This window comes from Bombus pyrosoma, linkage group LG10 (assembly GCF_014825855.1).
Source record: "Bombus pyrosoma isolate SC7728 linkage group LG10, ASM1482585v1, whole genome shotgun sequence".
NCBI lineage: Eukaryota > Metazoa > Arthropoda > Insecta > Hymenoptera > Apidae > Bombus > Bombus pyrosoma.
In genome coordinates, this window is record NC_057779.1 from 12,457,155 (window position 1) to 12,474,106 (window position 16,952).

At 38.1% G+C, this 16,952-nt stretch overlaps 2 protein-coding genes across 7 annotated transcripts in view; one reads left to right on the forward strand and one right to left on the reverse strand.

Moving 5' to 3' along the window:
- Positions 1–16,952, reverse strand: part of LOC122572061 (brain tumor protein) — a 168,539-nt gene that overhangs the window by 55,242 nt on the left and 96,345 nt on the right. For 2 of the 6 annotated variants that reach the window (XM_043736591.1, XM_043736592.1), the window contains exon 2: positions 1,158–1,249. The exons of the other annotated variants lie outside the window; for them this stretch is intronic. The gene's annotated coding sequence lies outside the window, so the exon portion shown is untranslated. The remainder of the gene's footprint in view (positions 1–1,157; positions 1,250–16,952) is intronic. 6 annotated transcript variants of the gene reach the window in all.
- Positions 1–16,952, forward strand: part of LOC122571698 (glycine-rich cell wall structural protein 1-like) — a 53,997-nt gene that overhangs the window by 12,226 nt on the left and 24,819 nt on the right. The gene's annotated exons all lie outside the window — the stretch shown is intronic.

Below are 16,952 nucleotides of genomic sequence, written 5' to 3' on the forward strand. Positions count from 1 at the left end.
AAGAGGAGTAAGAAGCGTTCATGGCGAGTGACGCGGCCGGAGAAGGCAGCGCACATCGAATAATTGATGGCTGGCTCGAGAGAGTAAGCCGCCTTTGCGCGATATGCTATGCACGTATGCTTGACGTAATAAAACGTCCGCGTGTGCACGCCGAGGCTGTTACTTTTTACTCGACGAAATATCCTCTCTCGCCCAACTCTCATTCGCGAATGGTCAACCGAAACGCAACGTTATCGTCTGCCGATACCTATCAGTACGAATGCACGCTTCGTTATCACGACGGCATAACAGGATTAATCGCTTGCTCGTTTCCACCGTTCGTTAACAACGTTGAATAACTCGTCAGCAAATTACCTAAATTACAAGATATTGAAACGTAAGGTAATTGTACGAAAATTTCATCAAAAAGATGTACCTGTTCGCTTATGTAGTGCTTTGTAACAAATTTGATGATCAACGAAAAGCCTCTGAGGAGAAATGCGAATCGTCGTTGCTAGAAGACGATCGGGTAGACTATTATTCGTATTGTCGCCGTTGACGTAAGATCAGTTGTACGTGGATCATCGCATCATCGCAGTATGATGCTAAGTAGAATTAGTGTGCATACATATATGCATACGTGCACATATTTTCTCTTCCTTAGATGTAGCTAATTTTCTCAATCGCATTTTCTTCTCTTCAACTTATTTTATTACTTTGAAATTCTAAAAAATGGCGAGGTTATAGCACCGCTGCATTCTCTCTATTTTACTCGAAATCAAATAAATTAGTGTTTAGTATTTTTACAAGATCCATTTATACGAACGCCCTTACGTGACCCTTATTACTCTCGTGCTTCGCAGCCGATACGAGTTTGCAACATTGTCGAGGAATCTTCTTCTATGAATGCGAAGCGACACAAATTCCCACTAACTGAACGAAAAATGGTTATTGTATAAACGATCGTACAATCTACTTGTCTCGCAACAGATTCGTACAAACAGAGTTCTGCGGTAATGCTGTTCTCAACGCAGATTTTCGTGTTCTTTCCCATACTCTTTCGCGTGAAAATGGCATTCGTGTTGTTTACACTGGCAGACGTAAAACAGACGTTTATTGATTTGTAACACGGCACGTTTTTAATATACGTATGTAAACATACAAACAGAATACTTTACCCTCAATGCATAAGCTTTGTAGATCTCGCATATAGGCTCTCACAAACTTATCGTTTCCAAGCAACACCTCTCAACAACAGTGCAGGACTCACCTGTAAATAAAAAATAAAGTCTGCGTTACTTCGAGTTGAAAATAAAAGCGATCGCACAGTCGTTGAAATATTTCAAATACGGCGATCGGTTAAAATTTAACTAGAAACTTTTTACGTATATGTTATGCGAAACATTTTAAAACTTCATTGGCATTGACACGAACATATTGACTATATTTGTAAAATTTGACACGTGTCTGAAAACACAGTTTTCAAGTTACAAGAGATTCGTTACAAACACATATTTCACAGAGACTAGCAAAGTATTTGGTCACTCGATTATTCGCTGCATTTAGTTGCACCATCTTTAACGCTAATTGCGTGTTTCAGACGGCTATTCATGCTGTATGCCAATTTTTCACCAAGCGTGTGTTTGCAATCAATTTCTCGTATCTCTGAATGCAATTTCGCATCGATTTCGTATCTTGCTATTATAATTACGATAGCCGTGTCTCATTGCAAGACTATAGAAATTTCAAAGACTTTTGCATATTCGTGAAAATGTTCGAATACCTTCGTGGGCCACTGTACGTAGTTTTAAAATTTTCTTTATCCCCATAGACGATATTATATCAAAACGTATAAATATATAAATGGAAGAGCATAGTATAACAGTAAAATCTACTACAAATATTGATAAGAGTTCCGTTGAATCGCACGCACTATGTTTTCCTAAGCGTAAGGGAGATAGGAAAACCAGAAAGCAAATACAATTTGTAGAAGTAAATCACATTCTAAGTGCAGATAAATAATCTTCGAAGATAGTAGAACGTATTTCACTCATTCGCTACGTCTAACAAAGTATTTCAACGCGGATCAACGACCAATTAAAGCCAAGTTACGTATCGCGCTAGTCTTGGAAGATTTATCTCGCAGCAAGTCGCAACGTATAGCCCAACTTGTACTTCTGCGAATATAATTTCTCGGTAAAGACGACGACCGGTGACAAAGATACTTTCCACGACCGACTGAACAAGTACAAACGCCTCCATTGAGCGTCAGAATAAAAATGTCATTTCCAACTGGCAGAACGCGATATAAAAACAGTTTAAGATTCCCAAAAGAAGTAGATCATTTGCACCATTTGCCTATAGATTTATACGAAACTGGACCAATTCCTTAACCGAGTAAATCATCCACTAATTAACAGCACTGACTGGAATAACTGTACCGAGTTGATACGTTCGGTGGGAAGTCGTGCGATGCGTGCATCGATATTTATATATTTTTCGACAATTCGACCCACGTTTTAGCCATTTTTCAAAGGCAACCAAGCGAACAAACTTGTTCTCAATCTTTTCAATATGGAACGTAGAGATCGTAGAGATCCTTCCGCGTTGAACGCGTTAAGCATATAAGTACTATTTAAATATTTATTTATCTATAGAATACGTGTAATTATAGTCACTGATACTCATCTGCTGCCCCCGTTCCTATGTTTTTCATACAATTGTAGATGGGACAGATACTTGGGTGATCTCGTTTAGCCGAGACAGCCTGTATAATGAAGAAATATCGAGTACAATGCATGGTTGTCGAAATGTGAAGAAAAACCGCGAAGGAAGTCGTAGAAATAGTTCTAATAATTGAGAGAGTTCTACGCGTTCGTTTATTTAATCTAAATGTTCGAAATTTTCCATTTCTACGACAATCGTGAGAATGTATCGCAAGGTGCCTCGAGTTGAGAAAGAAAATGCTCATAGACGTAGCAAAAATTGAAGTCGTATCTGCTTGGAATTCAACCAAGTAACATAAACTCCGATCCTGTCTCTTGAACAAGAATGGTACAATAGCATAAATATGCAGTTGGAAAAGCTAAGAAACGACGCTCCGTGTAGCATAAATTTATTTTCAGATACCTACGGATAACCGGAAACGGTGCAACGAAGCGAAACTTCCGGCGAAGTGGACATCTATACACACGCGCGCGCACAATCGAAATGGCGTGAAAATGTTCACCGCCTAAAAGACGTAATAATTTAGTTAGTTTCTCTGATTGCAATTCGATACGTTTCAATGCCATTTTTTTACATACGTATATTCGTTGAACGAAATAAGGAAAGCACGCCTTACATGTCATGCACGTTCTGCTTAGTGTGTAGCTGAAAATGTTTGGTCGGCAAGTTGTTCAAATTCCGATTAATATACGCTACGCGATCGTTTACGAACTTTAGTTTATTTATTAGCACCGTACTGTTGCATTCATTGTACTATATGTCGGATCTTAAAACGGGTCTACGTTACTCCAAAAGCATTCCAGACCACTGATCCTATCCAGCAGTGGATCGCAACCGGAATAATGCAAACAGCGTTTTTATAATCAACTAGCGTAAACCTAGCTCTACAGGCTTTGAAAGAGGCCAAATTGCTAACGCCCATCCAGCTGGTACATCGGTAACAAAAATCTGGAATTTTCCTATCCAAGCATACGTAGCATTATGGTTTATCTTGCGGAACAAAGTTAGGAGCAAATTTTCTCTTCCGACTTCACTAGTGGAGCTTGAAAAAATACGAAAATTACACGAAGAACGATACGATACGAATTAAATATCGCTCAAGATCTGTATAATCCTATTTAGAGGAGAATGCAAACTGTATCACATATATTAACGAAGAAATTTCCAAATTAACGAGCCGTTTCCATTACTCCGTCTCATTGTTAGATTACTATTTAATATTTCACAATTGGCGCTTTTCATCAAAGATACCGAGGCACTTTAAATACAGTGGCGAATAGAAGAAGGTTTGAAATCGATACCGTATGAACTTTAGCAACTTTCATACATTTTATTTTTTAGCATATTCGCAACAGTCGTCCGTTCTGTAATATATTTACTCGTCGCTCTTATTGAATGTAAATCTGTTTCGGAAAAATATGGTGTCTTGCCAGCACGCTATATTAGCTGACACTATACGAGCTATTGACAGAGCTGTTTTCAGTTTACTCGGATCTAGCTGGGATCTGGCTATTAACATTTTAAACAATGCAAAATTTCATCCTTCCCATGTTTTCCAACGACAGTGATGTATAAACTATCACAAATCCTTGAAAGGCGCGGTTTTTGAATACAGAAAGGATATTACAACTGCAAGCACGTCCAAGCGTCAACTAATCACGCAGTCGTTCCAATTCGAAGGAAACATGGATTTCAACCTTCGGTGCATAAAACGGGATCACAATAATGAGATCCGTTCGGTGCAAGGTGCCAGGATACAAAGAAGTTGTAATTGTCATCGGTGAATCTAAATCATCGTCCATGAAAACTTGCTACAGAAATGTGGATCTAGTGAAAGATCTACGAATGATAACTACTCGGACAGTAAAATTTGGCACAGCGAATACACATTTCTTTTGGTTCAATACTACTTTTTCCAATAAATTGGCTAAGGGTAATAAATAAGGTAATAAATTATTCAATAATCTCGAAAATAGCACGAGTTTACGATTTTGCGCAGCTTCCTACGAAGCACATGATCGAAGATTGTACGTAAAATTGAGGCTGAAAGCAGAAATCGACGAAATCAATAACGAACGAAAGAAGATGAACAAGACAGATCTCGATTTTCTCGAAATACCGATCGGTGGAATTGTCGCGCTGTTTTGGGATTCATGGCCACGATTCTTATCGCAATTTAAACGGATTCTCGTTCCATTATCGATATTTCAAGGTTATCAACGAAAATGCGGCTTTTCAATAAATATTGACGATGCATGTTGATCCTTTTAGTCGAGAACCTTGAAATATTGACAATTTATATGGATGGTCCGAGGCCGCGCTTATATTTCATAAACTTTCTTTTGTCCACCACTGGACGATATTATACAAATATACTGCAGATACGTATTCAACGTTTTCTAAATAACGTCAACATATCGTCTCTTTTATACCAAAATCATGAATATGTAAATTTTTAGTTTTTCATTAAAGAAATGGGTTAAATGTTTTTCTCTCGTTCCGAACTATATATAGCGTTTAGCTTTTGTATTATGCAATAATGCTGGTCTACATTTTAGTAAATGTATTAGATAACTGTTACAGAAAGATTCTCGATGAATTTGCCAAATAAATCGGCCGAGCGTGCGTCAGTCGTAGCAGGATCGTTTTACTCGACGGTGTCAGTTTGACGTGTTCTTTCTTTTTTTATTATTTTACTATACTCGTTTGTGCGTTGTCTCGTTGCTGACGAGTATCTACGAGCTGAATATCGCGTTTTCAACTATTTAAAATTTCAAATATGCACATCCAGTAGTGGTCGAATTATGCAATATTCCGTGTTTGCATTACTTTCTTTTTGTAGGTTGTTTTATTTATAAGATACCAGGATGTCCCCTTTCAGCAGGAAGCGGAATCGGCAAAAAAGGAAAACGGCGAAACGATGGCTCGAGTCATAAAAACGATTCGAGAAAAGAAAATGGGCTGCCTGGAAACAGCAAAGCACTTTCAAGTGGTCACCAGTGTATGGCTACCGAATTCGATATCTGGATTTGCGACTACTGCAAATATCTATTTTATGATACAGTTCTTTTAAAATGTGACTTTATTACCACGGAAGAATAAAGTAAAGAGACTAGAACTATCTTTTGTTTGTTTTCTATAAAAATATAGCACCTAACGTTAGTATTCCATATTTTTGTACTCGTTCCATATTAAGTACAATTTTAGTCTCTCTAATGTTACTTCGCTATTGGAAATCGTTCGTAGCGTCAGACGTACAAAAATGATCCTAAGTTGAGCGTAAGTATACGATGTAGTTACCTACAGAAATCTTTCTTCGCTCTTTTTCTTCATTCGAAAAATAGCGTGGCATTCCATGTCTACTTTCTTCTACTACTACTATTACTACTAATAGTTTATAGTTCAATAGATGATAAATGATAGGATACGTAATAGCGAAATTGGAGCGAAATGAGTTTGTGCGTGTGAGACGATTAGGTGAGAACGCGAGGCAGTAAGAGAAATAATTGTAAATCGAATTCCTTCTATGGCTGGGAAGCTGAAAAATAAACTGCACTTTTACCTATTAAATATCATAAAGAGAACAGCTATACTTTGTATATTTCATATGCTTCCGCTTATCGTGCGCGTTCTATGTATTTATATATCTTTGGATTTCGCATAATTGTACATAGTCACTAAGGTAAGCAGATGGTTTCAGAAAATAACAGAAAATTATTTCTGGGCGATCATTCCATACAAATACCTGCAATAAAGAGTGTACAAAGCAAGAAAATATTTGTCACCGGCACGATAAGATAAAATAGAATAAGTGACGTGTCAAGGAAACCTGTTGATGACAAGGAGAGACGACTTCAACGAGGCGTGATCGACGTTTCAATTCGTTGCACAGTCATTTGACAATATTGCGATTCTAGGGTGACACGATAATATTTATACGGCTTCTTTCTACGTACATAGAGAATACCGCTGCAACTTCTTTAAACGAGCAATTGAAAAAACGAAACGGGAAAATACACGTCGCGTTTCAACTCTAATCACGGGCAGCCTTAAATTATTTTAAGAGCCATACACCAGCCTTTCGGGAGGCAAACTTGTCAACGCCATTTTTCATGCAGTTAACATTTTTACGAGCTACATAATTGTTACTCGCTATTTCAAAAAGAAATATTATTTTCATAAATTTATTTGCCACAGGGAGACGGTGAATGAATAATTTGCAAATTCTAAGGATTTTCTTCAAACATCGCATTCGATCGTTTGCAAATTTTATCATTCAAATATTTGCACGAATCGCGAACATACCTTTCTTTTACCTTTCTGGTGTATAATTCACTGAACGGAGCTCCGTATTTAAATTACATATTACACCATTTGATGAAACTAAAGGAAAATCAATAACGTACAACTCAATCTGCTGCAACGCAGTGACTAACCTACAGGTCAACCGTACAGTGATTCAACAAGTACCGCCTTGACCTCGATCGATGAAATATCGAAACGAAAGGAGAATGTTTAAAAAGTGGCCACTTTTCCACCTCCTTGGGTCATTCTCCTTGATACCGTTTATCAGAAATTTGCGTTAGTCACGCGTTACGCTTGATCTTCGTTTTCTTCGCATTCATTCGAGCCATCAAACGAAACAATTTTTCAGACATTTTGCTGGCAATTCGATTTAAATTTGGAATCGAGAAAACGCCAAATATCACACGATCGTTGCTTCCTGCGAACAGCGACTAACGACGCATTCACCAACTTTACACGTCATGCATACGCTATAATGGCTTTCAATCGGGTTTTGCTCTTGTCGATTAATACGCCAACGAAATATTTGAAATTATTCGAGTGCCTAGAATGCAATTTTATTTTAATCAGAGCGTCATTGTTCGGTTGTATTTCGATTTGATATTTTTTCTGACCAATGAAATCGGACGATACTGTAATTTAATATTCCAAGTTCCCATTCCAAATTATCCAAGCAAACAGGTGCGATACAGGAAAGTCTCGTCTATTTACGTCCTTCAACTAACAATATCTCTGATTATCTCCGATCTGCTCCTCGCGCTTCGTAATTACTTCAAACTCGGGTATTTTACGTTGATTCTGTTTCTAGACCGAGTGCAGCTCGTTCGTAACACCGAGTATATACATATACGGATATAACTTGGCGAGCGCGTCGTCGACTATTGTTCTCGCCTAGCGATAATCCGCTGGTCGGATTTTCTCGATTCCAAACGTCCATCGACTTATCAGCAGAATTTCTGTACAATTAGTACGTCGATATACGTCGCTGAATAATTATTCTGTAGCAGCTGAGTCAGAATATGCAAAGAACAAAGATCAAATGTAACGCAGGGTTAAATTTGACAGCCCAACTTTTTCATCCTAGCTCTCCTTTCTTTTCCAGTTTCCCGTCACATCTGGCACAAGTTCTAATATCATTTTCTTGCTTGACAGACGCTCTTAAATGTCTTGGGAGAATTTTTCGTTCGCAAGGAGATCCAAACGATTTTCGATAGCTGGGAAAAGGCTCGTAAATATATCTATCGATATATAACATCGACTTCGTAATTAATTAATATCGCGTGGATGAAGGTATATTTAAACCGAATACGTGGCACGTATATCCGACGAGGTGGAAGTAATCGAAACAAAACTATTTTTTAAATCAAACGAAGAACACCTAACCGAATATTGCGTCGTGAAAAACAATTTATATTTATTCGTGATAGCGATATCACGAGAGCAATAAATCCATACATAGTCTGTTTGCTATGCGAAAGTGAGAATAAAAATGAGAAAAGAAAACGGAGGCCTGAGAGCGAGCTAATGACGTGAGCGAGTGACGCGAGCTCGTAAAACCTGCAGGTGCGCGAGCAAGAATAGCGCAAAGTGGCCGATGGGAAAAATTGAAAAAGAAAAGTGTTCGTTATAAATTGCATCAGGCCATAGAACTGTCAAGTCAATGACGTAGTGAAAGATTGGAGAGGAAACGCAAGATTAAACGTTTACGCAAATTACGTGTTTGTAATTCGTTAACCGGCGTCGACGTGGATCATCAGATTGCACGAACCGTCGAACTAATTTCTTCATCATTGCGCAAATCAATGTTATCGAGTCGAAGTTACTGCATCTCGACAATGCGTAATACAATAAATCCGGAAATACAATTAACCGGTCAACAAGGATAAGAAAAAAATGTTGCGTGTTAAAAGAAGAAGACGAATGAAACGAAAATATAACTTCAATTCAGAAAATTCCACTAAAAATAAAACAAAGAGGTAAAAATAACGGTAGCAATTGACGCGACGTTTGACATGGTCTAATGTGAATATAATAAGCGTTTAAGTGTTTATTACGTAATCTCAATTACGAACATTGCACTGGAAATAAAAAACAAAGATGAACGTAGCAATAAAAAAAAAAAAGAAAAAACAAGACAAAGTAACGCCGATCTCAATTAAAAAGATTCTACGTTTGTAGAATGTGCCACGTTTCGTAAGCTAAAAAGCCGATAGCAAGGGAAACATGTGTGTAACGAGTTCTAAATTTGCAAATTCGCTTCGCTCGAGTGATGCAATGAAACAGATGATGCGAGAGAACTGCGAGTATGAAATTTAATCCTTGAAATATGAGGCCAATTGGTGGGAGATAAGCATTCCTAGCGCGTGAAAAAAGAGAGAAAGAAGCAAGGAAATCCTAAACGCTTTAACAGGCCGCCAACTTTTACGAGCGAACGAAATCATGAAAGGAAATCAGGAAAAAGTTTCTGTAAAGGAAGTGGGAAAGAAATTGGAGCAAAATATAGGATTCGGGCACCAAAGCACCTACCGGAGGAAAGTAAAGCAGAGGAACTAAAGATGTTGGCGAGGCTTCCAATTAGGGAACGAATGGAAGACTGGTAGACGTTGGATGAATCAAGAGCGAAGGACGTGCAGGATATACATAAGGAGAATCTGCATGACGGGTGATGACAATACGCCAAGTAACGAGAGAAAACAGCTCGGTTCAGGAGCTGATGGATAACAGCGACAAGGATATAAAATGTTAGAAAAGAAAGTGATAAAAAAGGAACTGAAACGCGAGGAGAACAAGTGGAAAAAGACAGGGACAATGTCATCTTGCTAACGATTCGCTCGAGTTTTTTTTTTTAATATAAAATAAGAGTAATTACGTTGATTACTTCGAAGATTTAATTCCAGGTCGAGTCTGAGATTAATACAAATACAAACATACATACATAGACGTAATCCGTACAGATTTTGAGTAGCTTTTTATGTGTATGACTTATACGTATAGCTGTGTGTGTGTGGGGGGGGGGATGAATGGAGATCAAAAGAAATACGAATCTGAAAGAATAGATCCGAAAGAATTGAAGAGATAAATATATCCAAAATAATTGCACGAGTGACTATGGTTAAATAAAAATGATAATCTGAGATTTATTTAGCCAGAAGCGGCACTAATTTTGGTGGTTGCGATAGTCGCTTCAAACATCTGGTGGATAGATGATACTAATCTGTCGTAGCGTCGCATTGGTCGTATATGACGTCACCTCCTTACATAGATAAGATATGGTGTGGCCAAGTCGTCGTGTGGTATACGTATGGTAGTATACAGATCCACCCGACCTACGGCAATTCTGGTTGTCGCTTTACAAAAATAATTTGAGAGGAAAACTTGGATTATTTTCGAACCGTTCGTTTCTTCCAGGAAATTCTTTCGCGTTCCTACTACCCTCGACTCCTGCCACGCAGCTGTTTGCTACCAAGTCGTACCAGCAGGGAACGTTTTCGCTATACTTTAATCCTGCCGAGTCTTGGCTCCGTAGTCTCTGTATTATGTTAAAAAGTTGGGATATGCGGCAACCCGATTGAGTCGTGTCCGACGAAGTCGACGCGCACGTACATTCGGATGGCCTGACTCAGACCTCCGATCGACCAGATACCCGGGTTACTCGCGAGACAACAAAATAGACAAAGATTACACGGATGGATATCTGGTGAGATACACGAGGTAGTTGGGAACCTCCAGGAGAACCGAACTCGCCGCAAGTTCCGTAGAACGCATATGATGCGCAAAAGTATACAAGTATAAAACGTTAAAGGAATACTGCTTATTAGAGAAGTTTCATTTCTTTAACGATCGTGTCCATAAAGATGTAAATTTGTATAAAAAGTCCGCAGTTTATTCAAAACTGTTGGACGATGGAAAGTTTATAAGGACAGGAGAGGTTTTTTCTTAAAGCGCAAGTGCCATTTATTGTCTCGCATCTGGCGCGGTCGTTTCCTCTTTATTCATATTGCAACTGTCATTCGTTTTCAGGAGGATCGTGATAACCAAACAGGATTGCGAGTTTCCATGCAGATACGTAAGAGATGTATAAAAGAATATTTGAAACGTAACGTCGTGCGTTAATTTTATTACATTATCGACATAACGTTACGAATCGTAATAATCTTGAACTTTGAGGCAACATCTCTATATAAAAATTCAACTGCGTCAAATGCTATTAGAAACCTGACAAACATTTTGGTAAAAACTGGCAATGACGACTAGACCGCGAATTGTTATGAATTCAAGTAAAAAGAAGGACGCGCGTTTGTAGCTTTAAACTCTCTATAAATACATGAAATACATGATGACTTAGACGTACAGGCACCGAGTACTTAATTTACAAGCGCAGACAGGCCGAAATTACATTTCAATAAAACGATCGTGATAATAGATCCTTAAAGTGTTGCGTTAGTTGCAATCAACCATATCCTGTTTCATGAATATATGTATTATTCATTACTATCGTAAAATATTGGTAATTATGCAGAATAGGGGACCCCTCGCCGATCCCGATGACTTTGAAACATGCCGTCAAGGTTAACATTCTGAACGTTCTTATCCTACACATATAACTCTGCCGCTCGGCTATACTTTTCAAGGTATATAACAATTTACGTTCGATATTATGTAACAATACAATTTACACATTTTCCTTCTGTGAATAATTTTTCAACAACAGCGACTGCATTCATTACATTTTTCGTCGATCGAAGACGAGAATAAAGTGCAACGTTTCATACATTAACCGATTAATCGACAATTATTTTATAATAGCTTCAAACGAAATTAACCCAGGTCAACCTATAACCCACTGATTTCTTTTTAAATTATTTGTACAGTGTTAAGAACGATTATCACGCTGATAAACTAATGTTTAATCTGGTCTCTATAAAAATACGGCCGCCTACTACGGGATGAAATGCAATCGACAATTAATTAACTTAATTAAGCCGAGCCATAACTGGCCTGATTTGTCAATATGCAACGTCGTGCTTATGTAATGCGAACGTGTGCAACACGGATTACAAAATTGTAACGATTCAGGTTTTCCTTCGTGATCGTAATTTAAGAAAAAAAAAAAAAAAGATAGCGGAAGATTAAATATTAATATTTTAAAAATATTTTATGAATGCGGCGATATGCGTTCAACTGCTCGTGAAATGTCGTGTCTTACATTTTGCGTGGTTCGTGTAATTTTCCGATGAAAATAAATTATCACTAGCCGATGAAGTATTTTTACTACGTAAAGGATCAATATAAACTTGCAACATTCTTCAGCGAACGACGAAGGAAAGATGCACAAAGTATTTATAATGTATACGTATATCTACTACAAGAGCGTCCAAGTAGGCATTGCAGATGCGTTTAATACATACTGCGAAGATGCATCACTTTACTTGTAAAAACAATTTTTTTTCGTCGTAAGAAAACAAATATTTTCAAGCAAATCGTTACGTTAGAGGGTCGAAACTTACACAGATATGGTAAGACCGACGCTTGAAGAAGTACGAAAAGAAGTTCATTTCGGTATATAACGTCTGATACGTATCTCAGACTCTCGTATGTCGTTGAATGACAATCTGCAACATACGTTGAAGTATTCGAAAGAAAAGTCAAAAAGAACTTGATCGTATTTCCTTTCCTCGAAAGTTTGTATTACACATACAGAATACACATATTATATACATATATATAAATAAATAAACGGTCCGATACTTCGATCAGTTGATTTATTCTAGATAAATTTACACCTATATATAGTAGGTTCTTAATCTACTTGGTCAACACGACTACTTTCCTATCGCTTCATCTTTTTCAACGGCAATTGAGCATAAGGACTCTCTTATCACTCCAGACACTTTCCTTCACCGTCTGCTGGGACTTCCCGAATGAACCAACTGATAGCGATAACGATAATTTCGTGATTGAGGTACCTAGCATACAATACATAAACACGTATACACGTGTCAGTATATAGACACAGGCCAACGGCAGTCCCTTCCGCTTCCTGTTGCGATACGACCATCACACGAGGAGACTGTGTTTTTCGTGCTATTAGGCAATTAGCCCACTTAAGGGTCACCCTTTGCGCCCTAAAATGATCTGTAATTTGAAATCTTGTTCGTGTAATGTATTAGGTATACGAACGAATAACCCGAGTTCCTCGCGGAAATCCAAGGTTTATTTTAAAAAATGACGAGGCGGGTATTTTGCTCGGAATAATAGCTATTATCTTCTATGAAATAAAGCGATTCTATGAAGCCATCTATCAGGCAGTCGATGAATTCCACTTGGAAGGAATGCCGTGTCTTTTGCCAGGATCAAGTTGTCCAGCCGTTTCTTCTGCGCTTCATCGGTCGAACGAAGGTGCATATCCGACGAACCGTGCTGCATCGACAGAAACAGGTCGTAACAGTCCGACGAAGAAACGTCAGGTGAACATGTCGTATGTTACGTAGTTCCTCATCCAAGACTCAGTGCGATGTCTTTTTATCAGAAGCAACGTGTGATTTGGCGGTATCGTGCAGCAATTTCACAGAACACCCACCTTCCTTCTTGCCGAATCGTTCCCATCTCGTGTAGGCGATTTGAAATGGTGTCTCGTGTTACTCCCAACTGCTTGGCAAGTTGTTTTTGCGTCCGTGTTGAATTCTCGGCCAGTAGTTGTCCCAAATCATCGTTATTGCACTTTCGTAGGCGTCCAGAGCGTTGCTCTCACACATCGTACGATAAAATATCCTGACCGAGAGAGAGCGATCGATCGATTCGCCTACGTTTTTCTCGTTGGGATTCGTGAAAAACACGGCGACCAACACGGGCTTTGTCTATTCCCGTTACCGACACTTGTACATTGGTTTTTTGGGTTTATGTTGGAACTCCACCAAGCAAAATGTTACCAATAGCGACGATACGTAGCGAGAAAAGGGCGGGAAGATTATGAAATCTTGAAACAAATTTGGATTATGTAACCAACTCGCTGATTTTCGAAAATTAGTATCTACGTTTGTGTCGACTGTCGTTTTCCATGACATTTTCCCACCTCTCTAAACCACCATTTTAATTCCATTTTCAATTATTTTTTTTTCTTTTCGCAAGGATTTCGATCGAACAATTCATTCTACTCTGCTTTTGTGTACACCATATCGTTCAATCTTTTATCAGTTAAAATATATTGCAGCAATTGAAATAGAGAGAACTCGCTATAAAATCCCAATTATGATCGTTACTTTTTAAAAGATTGCCTTTGTCGTGACCCGCGGCGATAGAATTAAATTCCATTGCCATTTACTAACAATGAGTTCGGTTTTCCATTAAAACTGTATCTAACCCGGACAGGTCTATTATCCCCGTCTCCTCGGTTCGATTATTATTTTATCAGTTTTCACGTGGAAGCTAATCGTCAAGATGCCAAGGAATATTTTTTATCGGTATCAACGGTTCAAGGTATTTTAGTAAAAAAAAATTATAATTAGAGAAATATATACATATTTCAGAACATAAAACATTATTATCATAGATACTATCTCAAGCCCAATGTGTGTTCTCTAAGGTTAATATTTACATATATGCATAATAAAATTTCATGTATATTTATTTTTATTTGCAAATTCAATCGCCTATCAATTATATATGTTTATAGAACCCGTGAACTCCCAATTGTTGGACGATACAAGGCACATACGCCGACTAAAAGGACGCTACTCCTAAAATCTAAGGCTACACAGTAGATTCGGTTCAAATAGAACATTCGGTCACACGAAAGCCAACTGTTAAGTAACTTGAGATCATTCCCCGCGCTGTTGTAATACGCCAGCCTAATTTACTTATAATTAGATCACAATGTTTATACACTTTTTGGGAACTTTTAGATTTCAAAAATTTACAGGTTGCACATAATATGCAAAAATATATATAAAATATTTGAAGCAATGCATTCATCAGCACGATACTTGGTGGATTGAACAAATTTCTATTTAGATTCCACTTGCTTAATTGCGTTCGCGAGAATATAAAATTGCTTAAACATCCGCTTAAACGAAAATTGAAACGATAATTGTAATACACTGAATGAGTAAAAAGAAAAAGGATTGCACGGCGAACAATATCCTACGTATTTGTTTCTCCAATTTCTCTGCATTATTCGCTGACGCAGGACACGCTAAGAGCGTAATAAAACTTAACAACAAAAAGGTCTACGCTCTGGTCTGGAAGATTCGAATTGAATGACGAGCGACTGGCTCTCGCCTTGTCTTATACACTGTCGGGAATGTGCGGTTTAAATACTGTTTAACAAGGAGGATGAAACTTGATAAAACTTCACCATACAATTAATCGCCTCGTAACGACGTCTGAAACAACGTTTAAAATTAGATCGTAGTCGGCGTTTTCCTTGAAATAAAAATGGAAACACCGCGATACAGAGTTTTGTAAAAACTTTCGATTACGTTCTAAACACGTTGGTTCGATTTGACAATGTTAGTTTTAATCCGGCTGCGTCTTTTTTCAGCCATTTTCGACCTAATTATATTTTTGATCGCTAAAGGATATCTCAAGCTTGAACAAAATGCGCAAAATATTATTATTGATACACGCATGATTTATCGTTGCAATTTCGCGTTAAATATTTTCTTAAACCAAACCAAATGGAACAAACTTTTGTCGACTGCTAAAATTAGAGCAAGACAGAAGTAGAAAAATTCAAACACGAAAGCGAAAAGCCCATCGCTCTTATAAAACAATATATTAGAAGATTAACAGATTGTGTTTTATTTTATTAGACGCTGAGAAGAATTTTATTGCAAGAACACATTGCATCGATTTGAAGAGACAATGACCGATCGTTGTATCAATGTCCTCTCTCCTTGGAAAATTCAATGCTTAAGTCGAGCGAAAAAGAACAATCGCTGACTTTGAGAAAATAATTCCGAGTAGCGAGGAGCTTATACTTCACGGCTAGGTCATTCGGACCAGAAATGATTGTAACTTCCAAGAAGAAAATGACATCACGCCCCGGCGGAATCGTCGAATTCCATCGTAGTGCTGATCCGCAAACGACCATACATGACGCGACACCATACGAGATACGAGATGTACCGCCTGGTTTCTCGTTTTAACGATACATATCTCGTTAGGAACCACGATCACGCGTTTGACCATATGAATTATTTTCTCTAACAAAAACCAGATGGAAGCGTTTCGACCGATTCTCGCCAGACTAGCCAAACATCGTCAGCCGTGGATATATATTGCGACGAGCGGTAGAAAGTTTAAAATTGACGCTCTGCGACTGGCAATAACTTTTCTAAACGTTTTCTGCGATACAGCAAAGTCTCGGTGATCGGAGTAGTGTCGTTCAACCGAAATTCCGTATTATCCGAGGTGCTACGAACTTTATCGCAACTTCGCGAAAATGTATCGTGAAAGTAGTTGAACATTCGATCGATTAAACGATCGATTAAACTTTAAAACTTGTACAACGTTACGTTATCAACATATTCTTCGCGATTGATCTCATTAAGACGTAGCAACAGTTTGGGGACGAGAGTTAAATTGTAAAGGTTTACGTGTCACTAAATCTCTTTCGGGAATCTCGATAGTCAGGCTGGGCCATCCAGACCCGGTTTAATTGTCAAGTAGCGGCTGTTTGAAAAATAGCGGCGATATCGAATCGAAAAGATTTGCCGACATACTTTCAACATCGTAGATGTTTCGATAAAAAAAAGTGTAAACGGACGAAGTGACATCGTATTCAGAAAAAATCTTTCCAAAATACATAAACAAAAAGCAAAGAGGAAAAGCAAACACCGAGTCTACTTGAACCACCTTTGACATTTAATTGAGCTGTCTAATCTATTTTTTATAATATCCTGCCACTATGGAAATAATATTGCGTCATCGAAGCGAGTTTA